The sequence below is a fragment of the Pleurodeles waltl genome, chromosome 7 (assembly GCF_031143425.1).
Source record: "Pleurodeles waltl isolate 20211129_DDA chromosome 7, aPleWal1.hap1.20221129, whole genome shotgun sequence".
NCBI classification, from domain to species: Eukaryota; Metazoa; Chordata; class Amphibia; order Caudata; family Salamandridae; genus Pleurodeles; species Pleurodeles waltl.
Window position 1 is genome coordinate 1,055,348,392 of NC_090446.1, and position 26,906 is coordinate 1,055,375,297.

At 46.2% G+C, this 26,906-nt stretch overlaps 1 long non-coding RNA gene across 1 annotated transcript in view; it reads right to left on the reverse strand.

Annotated features, from left to right (window-relative positions):
* Positions 1-3,835: 3,835 nt before the first annotated feature.
* LOC138245910 (uncharacterized) overlaps positions 3,836-26,906 on the reverse strand; it is a 66,006-nt gene continuing 42,935 nt past the window's right edge. Inside the window, exon 2 of the long non-coding RNA XR_011194186.1 lies at positions 3,836-4,044. This is a non-coding gene — a long non-coding RNA (uncharacterized lncRNA). The remainder of the gene's footprint in view (positions 4,045-26,906) is intronic.

The window sequence follows — 26,906 nt, forward strand, 5'->3', positions numbered from 1 at the left end:
AGGGTTTGAAGTAGGCCCTATTTAGAAGCACTTATTGGTTATTCTTTTAGCATGCTTTATTTGTTACCATCTTATGTGATTCCAGGGCCCTGGCACATTCATGATCATGAAAATGCCTCCTGAGGTTCTCCGTACAGAACTGCCTAAGTTGCATCAGGGGTGTGTCGATGTGTTCCAATGGCTTTACAAAGCCAAATGATAAGATGTCACCTGTGTACCATTTGATATATTGTACAAACAACTTTGTGTCTATTTTTTTCTGTAAGGATTTACCATAGGGAGTCCATTGAGGCAGCAGGCATCAGTATTTGATGAATTGTCCTGGGAGATGGCATAGTCCTGGTCAAAAGCTTGCCGTCCCAGAAGAGGTCTTCCACTGTGTCAAATGAGTGTGCCTGCCAGCCTGGTAGCTGCTCTCTCGTCAATGAGCCCTACACGCTGGTGAGGCCCTGTATTGCAATGTTAGGGGCATATGGAGCAATCTGGTTTGTTTGTGAGACGAAAGTTTCTGGTTAGACATTTCCACGGCAACCATCCAGGAAAGGAGCAGGGCATCATCAGTGGTGATCTTGAATGTGTTTTTGCCCACCAGCCATCGAGCCACCCAATCAAGCTGTGCCGCCAGGTAGTAAGACTCGAAACATGGGTCCCCTCAAACCTCCCTGAACCACTGTCAACCCATCATTCCAGATTGTATCCCCCATCAAGTGATCTAGATCACAGAAGTGGTATGGTGGAAAGGCTGGTACGTTGACAAAATACTGCAATTGGGGAAGGATTATCATCTATGAGAATGCAAACTTGCCGGTGAGGGCTCTGGGGAGCTGCTGACAGAGTTGCCCTCAAATTTGTTTTCCTGCAAGTGGTGAAGTGGAATCCCAGGTAACGGAAGGCTGTGGACTTCCAAGCTAAGGGTGTAGGGGCAATGCTGGCAGTGTGGGGTTTCACCTCGGAACAAGAAAGTATAGAATTTTCCCCAGTTAACTTGGAGCCCAGTCACCGCTTCGAAGCCCTGAAAGGCAGATGTCGAACAGGAGGTGTCGATTTTCATGTCTCGGATGTAAAGTAGAACATAATTTGCGTAAAGGAACACTAAGTTCCTCCTTGCAGCTGTACCCCCCCCCCCACAAACGGGGCTCTTCCAACTGAGGCAGTGCGCCATTGGCTACATGGATATGGAGTAGATGGGACAACCCTGTTTAACCGCGACCAAAAGGAAAGGGGGCAATATTAGGCAGCCCACTTGGACCCTTGAAGAGGGGTTTATGTTTAGTAGTTTGTTGTAAGCTAGGAGGCATGGACCTAGAACGAAGGATGATAGGGTCGCAAACAGGTACTCCATAAGAGTCAATCAATACAGACTGTTAGGCTGATCTAGTATATAGTGGGGAGGCCTGGTCTATTACACTGAATAGGCGACAGATATTATAGGGGTGGCCAGTTAGCTGTGTAGGTCAGAGTGATACATACTGAAGAATGGCAGATTGCAATTGTAATATCCAGCCTGTAGGCAGGGTGATTTCTGTTCTTGTAGGGGACCACCACACCAGCAGTTATCCAGGTTTGTCCCCTTATGAGTGGATTCGAGCTGTGTATTTGCTAGTTAGGCTGGCAATCTGAGAGATACTGCAGTACGGTGCCTCAGGAAGCCCTCGTTAATAGTGTGGCGCAGACTGATTAAAAATCCGACTACAGTGTTGAAGAAGTGGATGGGCTGGCCCGTGGTCTTTGGTTTTTACAGGTAGTCTGCTAATGGCAGGGTTACAACCTGGTCATGAGTTCCATTGGCATGCTTCACTTGGCTTTAGCCTGGCATGACTCAGCATGTACCTAACAAGTGCACTTTGTCCAGAAGGTCTTGGGTGGTCTGTTTTTGGGTCTTCAGCTGTGGTACCATCTCTGTGATATTACGTTCTGTGTTGGTGAACCGGGAAGCCAGTTTTTGCAGGGCCTTCTGAAGGAGACCAAATTCCACACGTATCTCCTTTATGTGCGCTTCTACTGATGAGCAAGAGGATTTATTGGTAAGTAGGATGGTGGCCTGTTTTTCACCCAAGTCCTGTGGAGAGCTGGAGGTCTTTGCCCCATGTCAAGGCTCCTCCCCATGATGTAGTGTGGGATAGGGTGGACGGGGGTGAGGTTTTGGTGATTTCGGTTTACCCATGGTGTGTTCCCAGTCTACAGCGCCAGTACGTTGCTGGATCACTGTATGCAGCATGACTCCAATCATGTTCCGTGGGGTAAAAGTCTGCTTGTGTCAGCTGTGGTCTTTGTAGTAGCCAGCTCCCTACACCCTCCCCCTGTGCCGGGCATGCCCCGGTATGGTATGCAAGGTTGGTTCTGGCCAGTCGACAATCTGATGCAGGTGGGTGTGTAGGTGTGTGTGTGTGTGTGTAGGTGTGTGTGTGTGTAGGTGTGTGTGTGTGTGTGTGTAGGTGTGTGTGTGTAGGTGTGTGTGATGGCAGTATTAATGTTGATTGCGGCATTCCGGTCCTGGAGCAAAGTTACTCCACGGCTGCCATCTTTGGCTCCATGGCAACCCCATAAGCACCCTCTCATACACACACTGTATATAATGGGTTGAGGCTGTAGTCTTGTCACCTGGTTTGTTTGTGCACTAGCATACACCGCACACAACCTGTTAAATGTAGTCCTTAGGGAGTGGGGCTTAGGTGGCGAGTCGACTAGGAAAGACTGGAAACAGTACTTACATACCCCAGGATGATGCAGAATACCAAGTTCAGTAGATCCTGCATAATATATTTCATATAGCTTACCTCACTCCTGCAACTCTGTCCTAAATGTTTGGGTCCTCCTCTGTTTGCCCGAGATGCCAACATGCAGGTGCTAACACGATGCACGTATTCTGGAGTTGCTCAGTCTGTAACCTTATGGGTGTCAGTGTCCAACTTGCTGAAAGGTGACTGGATGTGTTCACAATGGAAGTTGCACTGTTGGGATTGTTCAGGTGCTCAAAAACAGATAAAGCTGCTAACCGGTTTATAAACCAAGCATTGCTGATAGCATGCAGACTAATTGCCATGCACTGGAAAGCCCAGGTATTGTTAGATATAGCCCACTGGTGTGCGGCAATACTGAAGTGGGGACAGGGAGAGGAGCTCAGGAGGCAAGAAATATGAGGACTACGCAAATACCCCAAAAATGTGGAATGGGAAGCACTATTACTTGACTTGCACACATACAAGAGTTGGTGGCCCGTCACTTAAACCTACCCTGGCGGGGACATAACCCCCTCCTCCCCCGTCCCCTTTTATCCACATTCCCACACCTCCATCATAACCCCTTCCAGCCTGTCCATGGGTGAGTGACAACACCCTTCTGTTACACCCTTTGATGTCCCCGAATAGCTTCCTAGTGGCCATTATAGCTTCATGGATGTCACTGTTGATTTTCAATGTTTGCAGTACTTGCTTGAGATAGGAAGATTGAATAGCACTTATGGTAATGGCAGAATGTGAGTTAACATCGACACATGACTTGTTTTTTCCAATGTTGCTGTTTAAGGACTGAACCAAGGACTCCTGCTGATACTAACGTGAAACTATTTTATTAATGACGATGTAGCTGGATTGCGGATTTTACTAATGATAATGTAACTTTCATAGATGTAATGTATTCAAGATTGTGATATTGAAAATGCAATTTAAAACTGGTTAAAAAAAAGTTAATGGAGATGCAGTTGGGTAGTTAGCTTTCACAAAAAAATACTAATGGTAGGTCAGCACTAATGAGGGACACATTAGCAAAGCACATTTACTTTTGATAATTATTGAAATTATGAACTATGATTCAATCTCAAGACCGGAGCCATAGCTTATGCATTTCCTTTGTCCATTTTATTAATCAGCAGCCTTTACAATTAGAAAAAAAACTTTATTTCACAGAAATCTTATGGAAGGGGTATTCCACATAACCTATCAAACTCTAAATTCATAACATAGTCCATGTTTATGTCCCCTCTTTCTTCGTGAGATAAAAATGGTCAGTTCCTTCTTGTTCATTCCTGTTTGGAGCCGTCATTCCCTAGAAGAGAAAACACACCTTGTAACTATTCCATGCAGAACCAATATGACGTTCAAGTGGAGGGCACGCAAATAGCAATGTCACCTTAAATCTCAAATACAGTATTCAAAAGCATGATAATGGCAAAATAGTCATACTACTACCATAGGAAAGTCCCAAATGTATCCTGCATCAACTTTGTCACCGGGTCAACAGAAACCTCTTGCTAAAGCGGGTGTTGTCTTCATGTCCTTAACCCCTTCACTGCCATGGACATAATGCTATTAAAATAGGCCCATCTGCCCCCAGGGAGGGCAGAAGCCATTAGGCTCCAGGGATGTTTTTATTTATATTGAGAACAGGAGCGACCCCTAAGCCAAGGGTTGTTCCCCCCTCAAGCAATTAAAAAAAAAGACCATTTCTGCCCCCCAGGGGGCAGATTGGCCTATATTAATTAGTCCGATCTGCCCCTTTTGGCAGGAGGGTGGGGTGCAGAAGCCACTAGAAACCAGTTTTTTAGTTGTTTTTTTTTAAACCTTTATATTGATAAGGGGAGCGACCCCTTATGCAAGCTCCCAAATGGACTAAAGTACAAATTACTTACCTTCGGTAACAAAATATCTGGTAGAGACATATTCTAGTTGCAGATTCCTTACCTTAGAATTTCCCCCAAGGCGTTAGACTGTATCCGGAGATTTTTCTTCGAGCAATACCCTCGGGCATCTGTAGGTGGCATTGGTCGACTCCGCAGGCATCGACTGACGCCTTGATGACGTCGGGAGTAGTACATAGACGCCGCCCTCGCGCAGTGATGTCAGTTTCTTTTAACGACTTTCCACGCCAGAGCGCAGAGCCGCTAAGAACACTGAGATTGGTGCGCCAGAGCTAAGGACCTGAAAGGGGGAACACCTGTCCCTAGAAATATTTTCGCAAAGCGGTAAGGATGAGTGGGCGGTAAGGAAGCTGCAACTAGAATGTGTCTCTACCAGATATTTCAAATACCGAAGGTAACTAACCTGTACATCTGATAGAGACTTCTAGTTGCAGATTCCTTACCTTAGAATTGATACCCAAGCAATGCCATCCTATGTGGTGGGCTGCGAACAAAGATCATACTAGAAAGTCTTGCAGGACTGAACGACCAAAGTAGCCGCCTCGACAGACCTGACTATCCAGGCAGTAATGCTTATCAAACGTGTGCAGGGATGCCCATGTAGCTGCCCGACAGATATCCAGGACAGGAACTCCGCGTGCTAATGCAGTGGAAGCCGCAGTTTCTCTGGTGGAATGAGCACTGTGGTTCTAAAAATTCTGGACCCATGTAATTTACTTTGCCACAGCAGTACGATTTTAGTATCAAAAGACCGATAATGACTAGTACACTAAGCATGAGCATTTTCGCTCAATTCCAGCAGCGTTTTCACCTCGAAATCGCCATTTTCGTCCTGCACTCGTGGCTCCCATTTTATACACAGCAGCCATTTTTAAAAGTTGCCCTCACATAGGCTTATAATACAGTCAGATTTGATTCCAAGGACACGTACACCTTGATTGACTTTTCTCTGACCTGGGCAAACTGGAACCATTGCCTCAGGCCAAACCTGTTTGGTCAGTCCCTCTCCCAGTGGCCGAATCAGATAGCATCAAGGCACACCAGGCCATAAAACCCTTATTATCGCTCACACACCCTGCCTAACTTGCTCACACCTGCACCTGCTCTTTTCTTCTTCTTACTTTACGAGGGGGAGGTGCCCGTTTTTATTAGGGGTCCACACTTATCTGATGTAAAATACTAGGCCTTGCCGGGTAATTTATTATGGGTTGGATGACATGAAATATGAGGTTTCATCATGACACTGTTTTTTCCTTTGTAGTGAAAACATGTGAATGACCAACCAAAATGTCAAGAATGTTTGCCTGAAGCTTAAAAAACTGTATATAAGGAAACCTGACTTTGCATTGAAACACAGTCTCCTGAGAACATACAAATCGTGCTGTTGTACTTCTAGGACACTTGTCAATTGGTTGCAGCCAATAAATTCGATCTTTGACTTCACCTAGAAGACTCTGAGTTTCTGTAGTCTGAATCAGGAAAGTACCCGAGGTCTTTGGGTGTACCCTGGCACCGCTGGGTTACCGGATCAGTACCGGTTCTGAAAAACCCAGTACCTCAGTTGGCGCCCAAAGTGGGGCGATACCAGCGGTACCGGTCCAAGCCTGAGGTCCGTGGGGAGCTTCGTGTGAAAATTCTGGAGGAAGGCCGCCACTTCATCGACCCCTGCATGTCGACGTGGTCCGAAAGTCTTTGTTGCGAGGTTCCCCGCTTCCCGACGGCTATGAAGGACTGCTGCCCTGGCTATCGCCCTGATTTGGACCCTTGATTTTTGGTAGAGCGAAACGATAAGACGAGTCTTCTGGTGACGTCATTGATATTTTCAGTTAAGTATAAGTGGAGCGTCTCCCAGTCCTTAGTTGGACACTTGGTTTGGTCCTTAGTTGGACACTTGGTTTGGTCCTTAGTTGGACACTTGGTTTGGTCCTTAGTTGGACATTTGGTTTGGTATCCCTTTGGGATCACTTTGATTTGGAACTTGCAAGTACCAAAGCCGAAGGACTCGTGTATTCACGAGACTATCGTAAACGATAATCCTTTGAAGTTTGAAGCTAGACTAGTGAGCGAAGATGCCTGGTCTTAGCAGACTTGGAAATTTGTTTTGTCTTGGTTGTAAAAGGGACTCCCGGTTGGAGGACTCATGTCCGGTTCCTCCGATTGGAACTCCAACCTATGAACTATATGTGAAGCACGGAGTGGGCCCCATCACTTTAATAAAGTATGGGTCCGCTATTCTTGGAAATAATTGAGAAAAGTTTTCTTTTTTTTTCTTGTAAATATGACTTACAACTAGGATCTGCAAACGGTTCTGTAAGTAAATTGCGACGGCGCTATTTATGAAAAATGGCTAAAGCGCGCTGTATTATGTGTACTAAGTGTTTTCTGTTTATATCTGAAATGAGCTCAATGTGTGTTTGTGGGTCTTCTTGATGTTTACAGTTTGTTAAGTAAAATGTTGGTTAGTTAATATTAAGTAGAAACTTAGAAAAAATCCAGAAATGAACCATGTGATGTGCTAACATAGCTATATGTTGCTCTTTAATTTATAGAATGAGCAATTGTGCACATATACAAAACTTCCGTTAAATGCTTAATAAATTAGAAAACACATTCAATAGATATAAATAGGGCCCCCCCCCAAAAAAAAACGAAATTATCTATTTTCAATTCAGCCAGCACTTTCCCAGTTAAACATGGGTGGAATTTTGCATAACCTTCCTTTTAAATGAAAGTGGCGCAAAAATGTGACGCATTTCAAGTTAGGCTTATGCGCTTAGGCTTGTGAGTTAATGTATCCCAAATAATAGGCAAGGGATGCAGCTTGCTTTTATATGTGGAATTATCACAAAAAAAAGAATAATTGGGTTTTTATTTTTTTTTAAAGAAAATTATTAATTATGGAAAAATTATTTAAAAAAAATAAGTGCCTTTCAAAATCGTTTTTTAATATTTATAAAGCTTAATACCTATACTATGACCTCCTAACATTAAAATTTAATTCAAGTTATGTTGCACCACTAAAATGACATTTGTATGTGCAATTTTCCCTTGGCGCAGGAGCAAACAAGCTCATTTCTATAAAGTATAAGTTAATATTTTCAATGGCTGACTCATGGATTGTGTAATAGACATTCTGGTAATGCATATTATGCAAGAAAATTGTAGGATATTGATTTTTTAATGCCTAAAATATCAAAGTCGATTTTGGGCAAAAGCACTGTTTAAACTGCATTTTCTTTCATTCAGAGTACTTTTTAAAGTGTCTCAGGCTTCAGTAAATGCATACATTTAGGTTTGATATATATTTGCAGGTTGTGCCTTCTTATGATTCAATGAGTCAATGTGCCAGTACAAAGGCTTGTTTTAATATCAAGGTTGAAGGTTCTAACTTCAGCTGGGCCTACTGAGACGTTCATTCATTCGAGGTTGATGAAATATGTACCATTGCATGGGATTGCAACAAGCATTTATTCTAACAACTGGTATGTGTGTTATTAAGGTTTGTGAATTATTCACAGTAAATGTAGTTTAATAATCTGGAAATAGAGATAGTTTTTTTTAGCGCCTAAAAAGGAATTTTTTTTTTTTTTAAATAGAGTGAATTATTGCAGGTTAGAAGGAAAATAGAAAGGCCTACTGTCTTTGACAGATTCAGAGTGGCAGAAGCTAGGAGAGCTACAGAATAAAAAAAAGGGGTTTCTTCGAAAGTCCCAACATCATGTTAAATGCTCTGCAGAACTGATACATTTGTGTCTCCGCTCTAAAAAATAAAATGATGCCTGCTAGTTGCTTTTATTTGACAGAAAACGAAGTGTTGCATTAAGTCTTAGACAGAAAATAAGATGCAGCCCTTTTCTCAAATTTTGAAGGCTACATGCCTTAATGAGAACGATTTGCTAATTAAGACTTATTTTTCACAGTGGAAATTGTAGGTGCCAAATTAATATGGAGTGTCAGTGTAACAATTTTTACTTTTAGAAAGGTAAAACTAAGGTGGCTTGATGTTGCGAAGTAACTGACAAGAGGGTAACAGTTAAGTAATGGAAATTTATTTTCATGTATTTGGTCCTATCATGAATTGTTCTTGCTGGTCCTGTATGTTAGAAGAGAAACAGTAAAGTTATATTTGACAGCAGATTTCCATTGCCTGGTGATCTACTGTCAAAAGGAGGGTAAGGATTTTAAACCTGACAAATTAAACAGGCCCAAATATTGGGTTTTGGGCTGCAGGTTTACAGTGCATAAAGTACATGACATGGTGTTGTGTGTCACCGCTTATTCACACATGCTATTGTTTTGTCTATGCTTTTTGTGCTTGATACACAGCAAGTATATCTGATGGCTTGACGTTTTGTGCGTTTTTATTATTTTTTATTTGTTTTTTGCATGTTTGTTGCTGCTTTTGATACTATTACAAGCTCCCCTGTGTTGTGAGGGGATGGTCATGACGATGCCCATCGCTACGCAACAGTTGGTTGAACTTGTTCTGGTTACTAAATTCCACAGATAATGATATTTCATGCTGTGAACATAAAAGACAACACTTCACCAGTGAATGTCTATTTGGCTATAATGGTATTGAAGGAAAATAAAAAGAGATATACAGGATCAAAGTGTGTCACCTGCAGTTAGTCACGTTACTGCCCCTTCCCTTAAAGGAACAGGCAGCCCTACATTTATGTATCCTTGATTGGACCTAAGGATGAAATTATAGATCTGTGACTCAAGGTGGCCTAATTTCTATATTACATTAGTTAATGATGTTGTGTTTCCTAAGTAGCATATGGCTTTCGTTCCTTAAAAGAAAACCAGGTTTTCATTTTTTCCTGAAGAAGGAACTGAAACATTAGCTAGGAGTACCGTATATGTTGTAGTCGCCAACGGTAGAGTTAAAATTTGTGTAACTTTGGCCTTTGTGTATCACCCGTACTCTCGGTGTTGTGTCACATGCCTGACTATCACCCAAATAATTTTTTTGTTCTTCCTATAGATTTTTTCTTTTGTTACTTCCCCTGACCAATGTCGCATCATGCTTAGTTATTGAGATTTTAGCTATGTCCTAGTCCCATTTCTCTTTTTCGAATTCCTTTCACCAGTCAGCCCTTTTATTATTATTGATGTATTGTTCAGGTTCACATTTCCAGACTGCAGTGATATACCAGGGACCCCCATGTTATGTATAATTCCCTTTGGTATGACCAGACTGGTTTTCAAGAATTTGCCTTAGGCCTGCTTCAATGTTTTCCAGCCTGACTGTCAGGGTAGCGATAGACTGGTTAACTGACTCAATATTATAGTAAGACAAGTTTTCCATCTCAATAGGAGATATCTTATGTTTACCTTTTTGAACATGACGAATTTTCAATGTCTATTTTAATTTGGTTTTCGGTTCCCTTCTGTTCCTGCTACTTTAATTTTTGGTGGGATCGGATGTGTCCTAATCATGCAAATATCAGGACCCTCTAGTTCTTGTCTTTTTGTTTGCACATTTGACTATTAGCCTGTGTATTGCATAGTGCACCTGATGCACAGTTTTTAAAGGAAGGTTTCTACATGTCCCTGATAATCGGTATCATGTGATTTCTCTATTGAGATGTTCTAAGGTAAGGAGGAACACCTAGACTTAATCATTGAGGCAAATATGTGTTTACCCCATTAGACAATGCCACTGTGTGAGGAAATCCATTCAGATAGAATTCTCATGTAGCTATAGATGGCAGAGAATAATGGAGAGAACTGAATTAAAGATGCTACAGACCCTGTTTTGCCCTTCTGCCTTTGTCTTTGTATTTTATGCCCATGGTGTATGGCTACTCCTTTGAAGATTGCAGACCACCTGCTTGCAGTCCCCTTGTTAAAAACCATGAACTGTTTTTTTTTACTAAATTGAAGGAAACTAACAACTGTGGCACATTTCCTACGTCACTAGATTCTGCGGGTATCAAGTCATAATAACCTGCAGGACATTGACTTAAGCCTAATTCCCATCAGTGACAGCTACAGATGAAAGATGGACGTCTTGGCCCTACAGTCTCAGCACCCAGGAAGTAGCAAAGCTGGACAGCGATCGCCAGCGCATGGTATCGTACTTGCTCCATCAGACGGCGTTGGACATCACAAAACCAAAGTTTCAGTGTAAAAGAGCTAAAGAGAAGGATTCCTGTTGTTGATGGCAGAGCTGTTTTGAGGTTTCATTTCTCTACCTGTCATGTGCTGGTAACCTCTGACAGTGTGCAATCCCTTGAGCCCCTTGGCCTGAGTTTTGGCCACACACCCCCTTTTCTTTGCTCCAACGGAAGAAGGGCAGTGCACCGGAGATTTCAAGTTTGGAAAAAGGCACTATATTGTGGTGCCCATGAAAGAGCAGCTTGAGCGTCCTCTGACACTAAATAATGAGTGTTGGAGTCTGAAAGTGCTGCTGAGCTTGAGCTATTTCCCAATTAATGGTGCTTGCCTCTGCACGAGATGATTTGTGCCCTTGATCAATGAAGAGCACATTGTTTGTAGTGTCTGCCACAGAGGAGAGACACTGTTGCATTGCTTTAAGACATTGAGACTTTCGAGTGAGCTGTGGGTGTTTGCCAGGAGGGCACTCCAACTAAGCAGTATTTTCTCACGAAGAGGCCTGAATTGAGAGGCCCATGCGAAAGAAAACAACAAAAGAAAATTTGATGGACAATAGAAGCCTGCCAGAGAGGCTTTTTGAACGGACTCTGGGCATAGTTGGTTTCACAAGAGGTTTCCGTGTGATTGTATAGACTAGGTGTTAGGAGACTGATTGTTTTGCTGGCATTGTTTTAAAGTACTATTCTGTTTAGTAAAAGCAGAATAAAGTCCATTTTCTGTGGAAAGAGTACCCCCTTTTCACCTTAGAGCATTGATGAGAGTCACCACTGTTCCACCTGAACATACAAAAATTACTGAAATGCAGAGGAGCCCTAAAAATGTTACTAGATAATTTTAGGATTTGCTTTTTGGTTAGGGTTGTGAAAAATTATTATTTCATAGTGGTCACTACTTTCTCCCGTTGTCTATATGTTCTTAATAACGTGTTTTCTAGTGTCTTTTAAACATGACGTTGTCATTTATGGGTAGGATTGTTTTTCTCTACTCAATTGACTTCTGAACCCACTTCCCAACCTATGTCTTTTCCTACTATTGTTTCTTTGCACTCTTTTCACCCTTTTCCTGAACATGAGCAGGTTAGAAGATCAGAATTCGTAAGCAATTCTTTTGTACAGCTTCTGCATCAACACTAGTTAGTAGTGAACATCACTAATTGTTGGGTGTGTGATCTTATGCCACCTACTGCAGATAGAGGTATTCCTTATTTTGTCCTGCCATATGTGGCCTTTTGTGCTACTTCATGTTCGAGGAGACCTGTCCAGAGAGAGTTACCAAGTACTAGAATTTTGCTCCAGCAACATCTCCATGGCCTTATAAACATAGACCTGGACTCAGATTAGCATGAGAATAGGTTTATTGCCTATGTAAGGGCAAAAGGAGGGTTTGTGGTTCTAAAAATTCTGGACCCATGTAATATACTTTGCCACAGCAGTACGATTTTAGTATCAAAAGACCGATAATGACTAGTACACTAAGCATGAGCATTTTCGCTCAATTCCAGCAGCGTTTTCACCTCGAAATCGCCATTTTCGTCCTGCACTCGTGGCTCCCATTTTATACACAGCAGCCATTTTTAAAAGTTGCCCTCACATAGGCTTATAATACAGTCAGATTTGATTCCAAGGACACGTACACCTTGATTGACTTTTCTCTGACCTGGGCAAGCTGGAACCATTGCCTCAGGCCAAACCTGTTTGGTCAGTCCCTCTCCCAGTGGCCGAATCAGATAGCATCAAGGCACACCAGGCCATAAAACCCTTATTATCGCTCACACACCCTGCCTAACTTGCTCACACCTGCACCTGCTCTTTTCTTCTTCTTACTTTACGAGGGGGAGGTGCCCGTTTTTATTAGGGGTCCACACTTATCTGATGTAAAATACTAGGCCTTGCCGGGTAATTTATTATGGGTTGGATGACATGAAATATGAGGTTTCATCATGACACTGTTTTTTCCTTTGTAGTGAAAACATGTGAATGACCAACCAAAATGTCAAGAATGTTTGCCTGAAGCTTAAAAAACTGTATATAAGGAAACCTGACTTTGCATTGAAACACAGTCTCCTGAGAACATACAAATCGTGCTGTTGTACTTCTAGGACACTTGTCAATTGGTTGCAGCCAATAAATTCGATCTTTGACTTCACCTAGAAGACTCTGAGTTTCTGTAGTCTGAATCAGGAAAGTACCCGAGGTCTTTGGGTGTACCCTGGCACCGCTGGGTTACCGGATCAGTACCGGTTCTGAAAAACCCAGTACCTCAGCACGCAAGCCTTCAGGAGGTTGCTTTTTAGCCAAAGTGTAGCACATTTTGATGCAAAGAAGCACCCATCGAGAGATGATATGCTTTTGCACCGCCTTCCCTTTCTTAGCACTCACATAGCCAAAGAGTTGATCGTCCACCTGGAAATCTTTAGTACAATGGAGGTAGAATACCAACACTCTTTTTGGGTCCAGACAGTGGAGTCTCTCCCCTTCTCATGGGAAGGGTGTGGGAGTGTGTAGAAGGTAGGCAAAGTGATGGGCTGGCCTACATAAAATGGTGTAAATACTTTAGGAAGGAAGGAAGCTCTAATGCGTAGCACCACTTTGTCAGGGTGTACAGACAAGTATGGAGGCTTTGAAAAAAAGCGCCTGGAGCTCACTCACCCTGCAAGCAGAGGTGATAGCGACCAGAAAGACAGTTTGAATGCGAGGATCCGCATGGGACAATTATGCATTGGCTCAAAGGGGGTACACATTAAATAAGTAAGTACAAGATTAAGATCCCACTGAGGCATAATAAATGGAGTGGGAGGAAATAAGTGGGTGAGCCCTTTTAAGAACCTACTGACAATAGGAGATTTAAAGAGTGAGGGCTGATCAGGTAGCCTAAGAAAGGCGGAAACAGCAGACAAATAACCTTTAAGGGTGCCCAAAGCAGAGCCCTGCTGGGCTAAATAATGAACAGAAGAACCTCTGACAGAGGGGCAGAAATGTGATCAACAGATTTGTTGGGACACCATGCCACAAGATTTATTCCAACAACAGGCATATACAGTTTTAGTCGATGGATGCCTGGCTGCCAAGAAACATTGCAGACTATGGGTGGAAGGGCAAATGCATTCAACTGTTGCAGCTCAATCTCCACGTATGAAGGTGGAGGTTGGACAGGTGCCGGTGGAGAACCGCCCCCTGCTGCTGTGACAGAAGATCCGTCCGAAGAGGCAGTCTGAGTGGAGTATAGATGGACATGCTCAATAGCTCTGGATACCACACTCTTCGAGCCCAGTCCGGAGCCACCAAGATAACTTGGGCCCGGTCGTACTTGATTTTCTTGAGAACTCTGGGTAGAAGAGGGCTAGACGGGAAGGCGTACAGGAGGCCGGAGCTCCACTCGAGATGAAAAGCGTCTCCGAGCGAGTGCCGTCTTCGAAAAAAATTCCAACGTGCAAAACAGCTGACATTGCGTGTTCTCTGCGGAGGCAAACAGATCTAACCAAGGATCTCCCCACTTGAGACCTTGCGTCACCTCTGGATAGAGACGCCATTCGTGATCGACTGTGCGTCGGCGGCTGAGTTTGTCTGCTCTGGCGTTGAGAGCCTGCCAGATGTTCAACCATCAGCGTAATGCCCTGATATTCCAGCCATGTCCAGAGGCGTAGTGCTTCCTGACAAAGGGTCCAGGACCCTACCCCGCGTTGTTTGTTGGAGTACCACATGGCGGTAGTGTTGTCCGTGAACACCTGCACCACTTTCCCTTTGAGAGAGGGAAGGAATGCTTTTGACCTAAGCCTGATTGCCTGTAGCCCGGAGCTCCAGCATTTTTATGTGGAGCCCCGACTCCGCCGGAAACCAGAGGCCTCTGATCTCTGCTTCTCCCATGTGGCCACACCAACCCACAAGTGACGCATCTGTTACTATAGAGAGATCTGGTCTGGGAAGGGAGAGGGATCTGCTGTTGACCCAATTTGGATTCTAAAGCCACCACTGCAGGTCTTTTGCAGTCCCCTCCGAGATCTGGACCATGTCTGAGCGATTTCCCTGATGCTGCGCCCACTTCAACTTTAGGTCCCACTGCAGAGTGCGTATATGCCATCTGGCATGTATACTAGCAGGAGACAGGAGGCCATGAGGCCCAGCAGGCTCACACTCACTGAAACCCAAGACCGAGGCTGAAAGAAAGATCTGAATCATAGCCTGAAGGTCTTGGACTCGCTTGTCTGGAGAATAAGCGAGAAATTGCACTGTATCCAGAACAGCTCCAATGAAAGTGAGCATCTGAGAGGGAGTCAGGTGTGACTTCAGCATGTTTATAGTGAACCCCAGCTTGTGCAGGAGGTTCGCCATAGTCTGAAGGTGAGAGACGACTTTCTGGGGAGAAGGCACCTTCAACAGCCAGTCATTGAGGTAGGGGAAAACTGAGACCCTAACCTGCACAGATGAGCTGCAACCACCGCCATCATTTTTGTGAACACCAGAGGGGCTCTGGTAAGCCCGAAAAGGAGCATGGTAAACTGAAAGTGCTCGTGACCTACCATGAATCGTAGGTAACGTCTGTGGGCAGGCAGGATGGGGATGTGAAAATAAGCGTCCTGCAAGTCCAACGCTACCATCCAGTCTCATGGGTCTAAGGCAGACAGAACTTGAGCCAGGGTGACCATTTTTAATTTCTCCTTCTTGAGGAAGTAGTTCAGGACCCGAAAGTCTAGGATTGGATGTAAGCCCTTGTCCTTCGTTGGTATAAGAAAGTAGCAGGAATAACAACCACGACCCACTTCTGGCAGAGGGACTCTTTCTATAGCTCCCTTGGCCAAGAGAGCCACGACTTCCTGGCGGAGAAGCACAAAATGATCCTCCGGAAGATGATGGAAGGATGGTGGCATGTGTGGTGCTGCAGATTCGAAAGGAGGGTGGGAAGGAGTAGCCCTTCCGAATGATCTGCAAAACCCACCCATCAGTGGTGATAAGTTACCAGTGGGGCAGGTGATGGCGGATCCTGCCCCCAACTGTGTGGGAGTGAGGGGACGGACTAGGAGGGTTTGGAGACTGCAGTGGGGGGGGGGGGCAGAGGTGGACTGGACAGACCTGTGGTTCCCTGTCTCACAACCATGTGGAATTCCGCGACCTCGGCCATGCATAGGCTGCCCAGCGTGCGTTGCACGGTGGCTGGGTTGAGGACATGACAGGGTACCCCTTCCGTGTTCCACGAAATGGACGAAAAGCTGAATGCGGTGGGCGAGTGGCGGAGGAAAGACCAAGGGACCGAGCCGTAGACTGGGAATCATTGAATCTCTCCAAGGCAGAGTCCGCTTTGTCTCCGAAGAGACGGGTGCCATCAAAGGGCATGTCCATGAGTGACAGTTTGACATCCCCCGAGAAGCTACAAGTGCGTAACCAGGCATGGCGCCGTAAGACCACTGTTGTTGCAACCGATCTGCCCAGAAAGTCTGTCGTATCCCGCCCACAACGGATAGTGAACTTTTCTGCATCTCTCCCATCTTTCACTGCTTGGGAGACGATAGCACGGGCCTCCTCCGGTATCTGCGGCAGGACTTGCACAACTGTAACCCACAGGGAGTGGGTATAACGTCACAAAAGACATGCAGTGTTCACAAACCGCAGTGGGAGGCTGCAGGAAGAAAACAACTTCTTGGCAAATTGTTCCAGCCTTTTGGATTCTCTATCCTGGGGTACGGAAGGGAATGCGCCTGAAGAAGTGGAAGCCTGGATAACAAGACTCTCAGGAGTGGGGTGTTGGGACAGGAATTTTGGGTCGGTCGGTGCAGGCCAATGGCGGCGAGCAATAGTCCTGTTCACAGGAGCCCTTGTGTTGGGTTTGGACCATGTACCCAAAAGGACATCGGTGAGGGCCTCATTGAATGAGAGAAGGTGTTCTGAAGTAGAAGCCCCAGGCTGAAGCACCTCAGTCAGGAGATTAGACCTGACTTCCACAGTAGGTAGCTCAAGGCCGAGGACCTCAGCTGCCCTACTGACCACCATACTGTAAGTTGCTCCCTCCGCCGTAGCCACGGTAGGAGGAGACAGCATGCCAGCGTCAGGAGAAGTATCCAGACCACTGGCTTCGCCCAAATCCTGTTCCCAGTCCACAGCATGGTCATCCTGGTATTCATAATGGTCCAGGGATCCATCCAATTCCTCTCCATAGGAAAAAGGGTCCGAATCAGACCTTGGGTGAATAGGCCCCACTGAAGCCGATGGTGCAGTCGGCGGATGCCTCTCTGAGTCGTCTGGGATAAATTCTTGTTCTCCTCCAGGGGAACCCACAAACTATGGGTACCTCTCGAATCCCTATGAAGTTGGCAAAAAATAAAAATAAAAATAAATACGTTAAAAAAAAACAAAAAACGCACATTTGGCATGGGTAGCTTATGTGGCCAAAAAGTAATGAAAGCCTAAGCACGAACAGCCCCGAATAGCCAAGAAAAGGCCTGGCACCTGAGGGGGAAAGGCCTGGCAGCGAATCGGTTAGTAAAATTTAAACTTTGTTATTAAAGCTGGGAAATGTTATATTCGGTGTCAGGACCAGAGGTGAGGATCATGCTAGCCGCTGACACCTAACCTTAGAATCGATACCCAAGCAATACCATCTCCGGTGGTGTGTTTGCAGACCAATTTCAAAGGAGGAAGTCCTGATGGGCCAAAGGGGCAAAATTCTCATTTTTATGGACCTGGGCCTACCTGGCAGTAGTGTCTGATAAACGTGTGCAGGAAGCAGACGCTGCTGACTGGCAGAGGTCCAGTAACAGAACTCTTCATGCTAACGCAGGGGTCTCATCTTGAGATCTGTTGACATGAGCTTGCAAACCTTCACATGCATCAAAAATTCATAAATATCTTACCCGGTCTGCAGAACGATTAGACTGAATCTACTTGACCTATCTGTAATATACTTGACCCTCACACTGTTGTTAAGTTGTGTAATCCTAGGCAATATTTTATTTAGCTGTCATTTTTTCATTATCATATATGAGAGCACCTTCAAATATGAAAGTTCAGCATTTCTGCTGTACAAAAAAACCTTTTTGATTCAATAGGCTAAACGTTTGCTTCATGCATATTACAAATCTAGCCCACATTAGGCTACACATGAACCCTGACTTGCCTCTTAGTTCACTAATATCATTGTCATCAGGGTGGGGGCAGAAATGTGTTAATTCTTGATAAAGATCTCAGTTAAAAAAATATATTGCTAAAAAGTGATATGGTTGTGCACTATCATTTTCAAACATTTTCCATTGACATAATACATTTTCAGAATAACCTTCGGTAATAATTTATCTGGTAGATACATATTCTAATTGCAAATTCCTTACCTTTGGATTTCTCCCAGGCGTCACACTAGATCCGGAGATTTTTTTATTATTGCAGTACCCTTGTGCACAGTCAAGTGGTGGCAGTCGTCTCCGCGTCTGTCGTTGGCGTCGTGGTCGCCGTGATGGCGTAGGAGGTCGTATATAGGCGCCACCTCAGCGTAGTGACGTCAAGTTTCTTTTCACAACTTTGACGCCAAAGCGCAGAGCCATGAAGAACACCAAGAACGGTGTCCCAAAACTAAGGCCCTGTAATGGTTATCCCTGTCCAATGAAATCAGTTCACGAGCAGGAAGGATGGGTGGGTTGGTAAAGAAACTGCAACTATAATGTCTCTACCAGATACATTTTTATTGAAGATAAGTAACCAGTTCATCTGATAGAGACTTCTAGTTGCAGATTCTTTTCTCAGAATAGATACCCAAGCAAGACCATCCTCTGAGGTAGGCTGATAATCTAAGCTCATACTAGAAAGTCCTGCAGGACCGAATGACCAAAGCAGCCGTCTCTGCGGACCTGACTGTCCAGACAGTAATGCATTTTAAATGTGTGCAGAGATGCCCACGTTGCTATTTGACAGATATCAATGACAGGAACTCCAGGTGCTAACGCTATGGTAGCAGCATTAGCTCATGTAGAGCGAGCACGCAAACCCTCATGGGCTTGCTTCTTAGCCAAAGCGTAGCACATTTTGATGCAAAGAAGCACCCATCGTGAGATGTTACACTTCTGCACCTCCTTCCCTTTCTTCGTGCCCACATTCCCACCCCCCAAAAAAAAGAGTTCATCATCCAACCCGAAATCTTTGGTAAAATTGAGGTAGTATGCCTAGGCTCTTTTTGCATCCAGACGGTGGAGTCTCTCCTCTTCGTGAGAAGAATGTGGGACTGAATAAAAAGGGAAAGTGATGGATTGGGCTTCATGAAAGGGCGTGACAACTTTGTGAAGGAATGAGGCCCTCGTATGGAGCCCCACCTTGTCAGGGAAAACAGACAACAATAGGGTTTAGAAGAAAGAGCCTGAAGCTCACTCACCCAGCGAGCACAGATCACGGCAACCAGAAGAGCAAGTTACTTACCTTTGGTAACGCTTTTTCTGGTGGATACATTAGCTACCTGTGGATTCCCCACCTAATGAATTCTCCCCATGTGCAGCATTAGACGGAAACTTCTCTCTCTAGCTCTGCACGTCAGGCGAGGACATCACAATTGCCCGACTCCACGCGGCTCCGCGTGACGTTATCGTGGCAATAAAAGGTCCTCGCCGTCGTGCTGACGTCAGTTCATGCAATTTTTTAGGTGCCTTTGAAACATAAAGAACATCGACAATCTACACCCTTTAAGATTAACAAGAATACACTTTATAGAGAATCTTCATCTAAAAACATTTGCACAGTTCTTTAAATAAGGGCACATACCAACATGAATGGTTTGCAAACTTGAAAATAACTTGAATGTGAACTATAAACATATATACATATCTAGAAACATTGAAACTGAAGTGCACACCCAAGGTGATCCTGGTATGACCAGACAGACAACGGGGAGGCGGGAGGGACTGTGAGGAATCCACAGGTAGCTAATGTATCCACCAGAAAAAGCGTTACCGAAGGTAAGTAACTTGCTCTTCTGATGGATACAACTACCTGTGGATTTCTCACCTAATGAATAGAGTCCCAAAGCAGTACCACCTCGGAGGGTGACAGTCTGGTCAAACCAGGAAATCCTGCAGCACCGACCGTGCAAAATTGCCATCCCTCCGCACCTCTGCATCCAAACAATAATGCTTCACAAAGGTGTAGAGGGAAGACCAAGTTACAGCCTTGCAGATGTCCACCATCGGAACACCTCTGGCCAAAGCCGATGAGGTTGACTTGGCCCTGGTGGAATGAGCCCTGATCCCCTCAGGAGGATCCTTCTTTGCCAATGAGTAACATATTTTAATACAAAGAACGGCCCACCTGGAGATCGCTCTCTTGTGGACGGCCTTCCCCTTCCTCACGTATCCAATAAAGAGTTGTTCATCCAACCGGAACTCTCTCGTCCTGTCGACATAAAAACTGAGAGCCCTCTTAGGGTCCAGACGATGGAGTCTTTCCTCCTCCTTAGATGGATGCGGAGGAGGGTAGAACGTCGAGAGAGTTATTGATTGTCCCAAGTGAAATGGAGACACCACCTTGGGGAGGAAAGCCACCCTGGTCCTCAAAACCACCTAATCCTTATAAAAAGTGGTGAGAGGCGGGTGAGCAGAAAGAGCCTGCAGTTCGCTAACACGTCTAGCCGAAGTGATGGCCACCGTTTTGAAAAACAAATATCCTAATGGGCAGCAATGAAGTCACCACCAAATTCAAGTCCCACTGCGGCATAATTAGAGGCCTGGGAGGAAATTTATTAGTAAGCCCCCTCAAAAATCGAACAACCAAAGGAGATTTGAATAGGGAGGGCTGATCTGGAAGATATAAAAAAAAGTTGAAAGGGCCGAAAGATAGCCCTTAACCGTGGGCAAAGCACAACCACGCTGAGCCAATAACAACGCGAGCAACAAAACATCAGAAAGATGGGCACTTAAGGGATATATTTTCTTCTCCCCACACCAACGAACACAATTAGCCCACCTACTTGCATAGACCAACTTGGTGGAGTGTCGTCTGGCTGATAAAAGAACGTCCACCACCTCCGGTGGGAGAGAAAAGGAACTCAGGTTGCCCCGTTCAATCTCCAGGCATGAAGCTGCAGGCTTTGGAGGTGGGTGTGTCGAACCTGCCCATGCGACTGCGAAAGGAGGTCTGCCCTGAGAGGGAGACGGAGCGGCGGGTACAGTGAGTCGGAGAAGGTCTGCATACCACACCCTTCATGGCCAATCCAGAGCTATCAGAATGACTTGGGCCCGGTCTTGGCGAATCTTCCTCAAAACCCGAGGAATCAAGGGTATGGGAGGAAACGCGTAAAGCAACTGGTCGCACCAGGACATCTGAAACGCCCCCCCCCAACGCTCCTTGCATCAGATACTGAAGGCTGCATAATGACTGACAATGCGCATTCTCGAGTGGCAAAGAGGTCTGTTCAGGGAAAAAAAAACATCCGAAAGATGTAAAGAACTAGATCCGGATGCAGACACCACTCTTGGTTGTCCGAGAAGAAGCGACTGAGCTTGTCCGCACGTACGTTTAGGACCCCGGCCAAATGGTTTGCCACTACACAAAGCTGATGGTCCTGCACCCAGGACCAGAGTCGCAGAGCCTCTCTGCAAAGAAGGTACAACCCTACACCCCACTGTTTGTTGATATACCAAATCGCAGTCGTGTTGTCCATCAGAATCTGAACTGACTGACCGCAAAGGGAAGGGAGGAAGGCCTTGAGGGCCAAACGAATCGCCCGCAGTTCCAACAGATTGATATTAAACCTCTGCTCCACTGGAGACCAACGACCCTTGATCTCCAGATCCTCCAGATGAGCTCCCCACCCTACGGCTCCCCACCCTACGGTGGAGGCATCCGTTATCACCGTGGCCACTGGAGTTGGCTGCGAGAACAGCTTCCCTTGAGAAAAGTTGCCTTCCACAGCCCACCATCGGAGATCCGCTGCAGTGTCTCTGGAGACCATTATCGATTCCCCGAGATCTCCTCTGTGCTGAAACCACTGCTTGCGGAGGCACCACTGAAGAGCCCTCATATGCCAGCGTGCATGCGTGACCAACAGAATGCAAGAAGCGAACAGACCGAGCAAACAAAGGACCTTGAGGACCGAAAGCCAAAATAGAGGCTGAAACATCAGAATCATAGCATGAATATTCTTGATTCGCTTTTCGGGAGGATAGGTCCGAAACTGCACTGTGTCCAGAACAGCCCCGATTAAACGGAGCATCTGAGAGGAAGTCAGGTGAGACTTTGGCATGTTTATAGTGAACCTCAATGTATGCAGGCGGTTCGCCTTAGTCTGAAGGTGGGAGACAACTTTCTGGGGCGTGCTTGCCTTCAACAGCCAGTCGTCGAGATAGGGGAAGACCGAAACCCCTAACCTGCGCAGATGAGCTGCAACCACCGCCATCACTTTCGTGAACACCTGAGGGGTGCTGGTAAGGCCCAAAGAGATCACAGTAAATGGAAAGTGCTTGTGATCTACTAGGAATCGTAGACAGTACCCGTGGGCAGGCAGGATGGGAATATGGAAACAAGCACCCTGCAAGTATAACGCTACCATCCAGTCTCCTGGGTCTAAGGCAGACAAGACATGAGCCAGAGTGAGCATTTTGAACTTCTTCTTGCAGAAGAGAATGAGGGCCCGAAGGTCTAGGATAGGATATAAGTCTTTGCCTTTTTTGGGCACCAGAAAGTAGCAGGAAAAACAACTACAACCTACTTCTGGCACAGGGACCCTCTCTATGACCCCTTTGGCGAAGAGAGCCGTGACTTTCTAGCAGAGAATTGCCAGATGATCCTCTGGTAAGGGGCCGTAAGATGGAGGCATGGCCGGTGGGGATTACCCCCATTGTATGATATGCAAAACCCACCTGTCTGTTGTGATGGTCTCCTAGTGGGGCAGGTGAATGCGAATCCTGCCACCAACTGGTATATGAGGGTGGGTACGGACTAGGAAGGATTGGAGGCTGCACCAGGGTGGAGTGGGCAAACCTGTGTTTTCATGTCCCATGGGCCTGCAGGATTCTGCATCCCCGGTGGCTGTAAAAGGGACACAACAGGAAGCCCGTTCCGTTGCCACGAAAGGGGCAAAATATGGAATGTTGGTAGTGAGGTGAAACCGAGAGGCCAAGGGATCGAGCTATAGCCCGGCACTCAAACCACTCATGCGCCGAGTCCGCCTTGTCCCCAAAGAGACAGGTGCCATCAAAGGGCATGTCCATGAGGGTCTGTTGGACATTTCCTGGAAAAACAGATGCCCTCAACCAGACATGGCTCCTCAAGGCCACCGTCAACGCATCCGATTTACCTGTAGAATTGGTTGTGTCCATTTCACAGGGAATGGTGAACTTACCTACATCTCTCCCATCAGCAAAGACTTGGGAGATGTTAGCCCGGGTCTTCTCCAGGATCTGCGGCAGTACTTGCACGACCGTATCCCACAAGCAGTGGTTAAAGCAGCACAAAAGGCATGCAGTGCTCACCGACCGCAACGCCAGACTGGAGGAAGAAAACCTCATCTTCTTACCAAGTTGGTCTTTGATTCTCTATCCGGGGTAGTGGAAAGTAATGCACCAGATGACAATGATGCCTGGATGAAAAGGCTCTCAGGTGAGGGGTGTTGGGCCAGGAATTTAGGGTCGTTTGGAGTGGGCTGATGGGGGCGAGCAATTCTACTGTTTACAGGAGCCTATGTTCTGGGTCTGGACCAAGTACCCGGAAGGACATCAATGAGGGCTTCATTGAAGGGGAGGCTCGGTGGTAGAAGCCCCAGCTTGAAGCACCTCCGTCAGGAGATTCGTCCTGACCGCTACAGTGGACAGCTCCATGCCAATGACCTCAGCCACCCAACTGACCACCACAGAATAAGAGGTTCCCTCCGCCATAGCCACGGTAGGAGGAGAATGCATGCCAGCGTCTGGAGAAGTATCTAGACCATTAGCTTCACCCTATTCCTGTGCCCAGTCCAAATCAGGGTTATCTAGCTGGTCCAGCGTCCCCTCCTATCCTTCCTTGTATTTGTACCCATAGTAATAAGGGTCCAAACCCAATCTGGGGTGAGAACCACATCGAAGTCAGAAGCAGCGTCGGCCGGCGCCGTTCTTTCTCCGGGTGATCGTGGGTACGAATTGGGTCAACCTCGATCGTGTGCACCACCAATGTCGGGAGCACTGATGACCTAGCTGGTGTCGGGGAAGGTTGCGATGGCACGACCAGGGTCAGCAAGGATCCGGAGGGACCACTGGGGGCAGAGGCCAAAGACGCTGGCGTGGAACCAAAAGGGCCCTCATATGAACCCCTAGGCCTCGAAGGTGCCACAGAAGGGTCAGAATGCCCAAATATGAGACGCATGGCCTCAAAACTCCTTGAGTTTGGCAAGGGTCGCCCTGGCTCACGGAAAATTGGGGAGGTGCGGAGCACAGCAAGGACACTCCTCCCACGTCGCATCGGCTGAGCGATGCGGTGAAGTTGGAAAACGCCTGGCCTTCTTCGACGACTTCTTTCTCTGACCTGAATGACACGAATATTATGATGATGAGTGGTGGTGACTCCGCGAACAGTCTCAAGACACTCCTCATGAGTGACACCATGAACGATGCAGAGTCGAGCGTTGGGCCTTCATGAGCTTTAGGGACCGCTCCCTCAAAGCCTTCGGGTGCATGGCCTGGCACTCAAAGCACAACTTCGGGTTGCACTACAAACACAAACGGACCGGATACCGATCTGTCCCCGACATCATATGGTGACAGGCCACGCAAGGCTTGAACCCGTTCTTCGGGGACATCATGATGCGCCAAGGGTCAACACAAAAAAACAGACAAAAGGGTCCAATACACTTAAAAAATTAACAGGGTATCTCTTCTCCAGATCAGCGTGTGGCACAGAAAAGAACGGACGTCACTACGCCGATTTCCTCAAGTAGTGGAACTAAAATGTTGTGGATGATTGCATGGCAAAGTAGTGGCTTATGGAAGTTAGGTATCCATACACAGACTTTTGAAAGGTTTCCCTAATGGAAGGTAAACCTCAAGTCAATTTCGAAGTACTTCACTTTTGTATGATACAACGAGATACAAGTAGGAAAATACAGGTCTGGTTGAGATGTGAACTGGGGGCAGCAAACAACACTCTACAGCCTTTTCCCCTGCTTAGGTCAGACTTTAGAATGACAATGTGGTTGAGCCTTTTTTAGGTGTTTCAGGTATGAAATCACAAAGTGCCCCTTTCACCCTTGCTACGTTCTCCAGAACATATGAAGTGGAGGCTGACGCTTCTGTAACAGTAAGACTTTCAATGACAGGCAAATGAAAGTGAAGGAAAAACACAAGACTTCATGTGGTTGTCTGATGATGAACAAAATACGCGATGTACTTTACCCTCTGGATTTGGAGGATAAACGATTTCTAGTACCAAGAGGTTTTATGACTCACATTGTATGGATGAAAAAACTGGTTCTTATCCAGTCTGCCCAATGAAATCAGGTGATCAGAAGATGAGCTGGAATCCAAAGGCACCTAACAGTGAGCTGTAGCTTCGGAGTTCTGAGCAGTATCCACCAACTGATAGGGAGTAAGAACCGCAATTCCTTAGGATTCACATTCGGTCATTGAGGTGGGCAGAAGACTTTAGTATGAGTGTGAATCTCTGGGGCCGTGTGTAGGAAGTTGGCTCTGTGTATACTATTTCAAAGTATGAAATAGTCTGCACAAATTCCAAGGTTTCCCCTTAGAGGTAAGATGGTGGCAAAATCAGATAATACTAATGCACTATTTGTGGTAGTGTGGTCGAGCAGTAGGCTTATCAGAGAGTAGTGTTAAGCATTTGTTGTACGCACACAGGCAATAAATGAGGAACAAAGACTTACTCCAGTCCAATAGGTTTTTATATTGAAAAATATTTTCTTAGTTTATTTGAAGAACCACAGGTTCAAGATTTACAGTTAACACTTTAAATGTAAGGTACTTCACTTAGATACTTTAGGAACTTTGAATAAAACCAATATCATATACAGTGTTTGTAAAAATGGCAATAAGATATTTTCTAAATGGACAGGGCAAAAATCAACAGTTTCTGAGGGAGGTAAGTAAAGGTTAGATTAGGAGGTAAGTAAAACACTTACAAGTCTCAGTTCTGGGGCATAGGCAGCCCACCGTTGGGGGTTCAAGGCAACCCCAAAGTTACCACACCAGCAGCTCAGGGCCGGTCAGGTACAGAGGTCAAAGTGGTGCAGGCAGGCACAGGGGGGGCTTCTCGGGACAGCTACCACCTGGACAAGGCAGAGGGTCACCTGGGGGTCACTCCTGCGCTGAAGTTCGGTTCCTTCAGGTACTGGGGGCTGCGGGTGCAGTGTTGGTTCCAGGCGCCGGACCCTTGTTGGAGATCACGGTCAGGGGGCGCTTCTGGATTCTCTGCAGGCATCGCTGTGGGGGCTCAGGGAGGGGTCGTCTCTTGTCACTCACTGGCTCGCAGACACCGGGGAGTCCTCCCTGTAGTGTTTGTTCTCTGGATTTTGAGCCGGGGGCATCGGGTGCAGAGTGTGAAGTCTCACACTTCCGGCGGGAAACGTGAAGTCTTTGAAAGTTGCTTCTTTGTTGCAAAGAAGTAGCTGGTTTTGAACAGGGCCGTTGTTCAAGGGAGTTTCTTGGTCCTTTAGTCCAGGGCAGTCCTTTGAGGCTTCAGAGGTTGCTGGTCCCTGATGGATGCGCTGCTGGTTGTAGGTTTTTGAAGTTGGAGACAGGCCGGTAGGGCTGGGGATAAAAGCTTGTAGGTCAGCAGTCCTCCTCGTTTCTTCAGGTTGCAGGAATCTGATTTCCTGGGATCTGGGGTGCCCCTAGATACTGAATTTAGGGGTGTCTTTAGGTCTGGGAGGGCAGTAGCCGATGGCTACTGTCCTGGAGGGTGGCTACACCCTCTTTGTGCCTCCTCCCAGTGGGGAGGAGGGCACATCCCTAATCCTATTGGGGGAATCCTACAAACTCAAGATAGAGGATTTCTCAAGGCAGGGGTCACCTCAGGGCACCTTAGGGGCTGTCCTGACTGGTGGGTGGCTCCTCCTGGTTTTCCTCATTATCTCCTCCAGCCTTGCCGCCAAAAGTGGGGGCAGTGGCCGGAGGGGCAGGCATCTCCACTAGCTGGTATGCCCTGTGGTGCTGTAACAGAAAGGGGTGAGCCTTTGAGGCTCACCACCAGGTGTT